Raw genomic sequence first — 505 nt, 5'->3', positions numbered from 1 at the left:
CTTCCCAAGGCCAAAACTAGCTCAGCAAGATGTCTTTTACTCTTGTTCTCTGCCTCTCTGGCAAAATGCAAACACAGTTTCATCCTTGGAGAACTGTCTTTCATGCGGGAACACTTATTTAAATAAACTGCCTTAGGAACATAAAAGCAAAGGAGAAGTGTAGTATATGAATTTACCCATGTGCCTCCCTGCACAGCAAACACGAGCTCTTTAGCCATGCAGAGAAGATGTTGCTGGGGGGACAGGCCCTCATTCTTCAGCATTCCCCCCGCAACCTTCCAGCAAAGATACAGCAGCTAAGAGAATCAGAGCTGGTCCTGGATGGGAGACTGTCGCCTGAGGGGAAGGAGACCAAGCACTCATTGGGAACATAATGGCTTTGGAGTGATGGTCACTAAGAGTGCCAGGATGGGAGCAGAGGGAGGGACAGTTGGCTGAAGAGTGAGAGGGATGGCCATGCCTTACCTCTAAGGACCAGTTCACAGCAAAAGCAAGGGATCCCTCC

The sequence above is a fragment of the Gorilla gorilla genome, chromosome 16 (genome assembly GCF_029281585.2).
Source record: "Gorilla gorilla gorilla isolate KB3781 chromosome 16, NHGRI_mGorGor1-v2.1_pri, whole genome shotgun sequence".
Classification (NCBI taxonomy): Eukaryota; Metazoa; Chordata; class Mammalia; order Primates; family Hominidae; genus Gorilla; species Gorilla gorilla.
The sequence above is the reverse complement of the archived record's forward strand: the minus strand, read 5'-3'. Positions refer to the sequence as shown.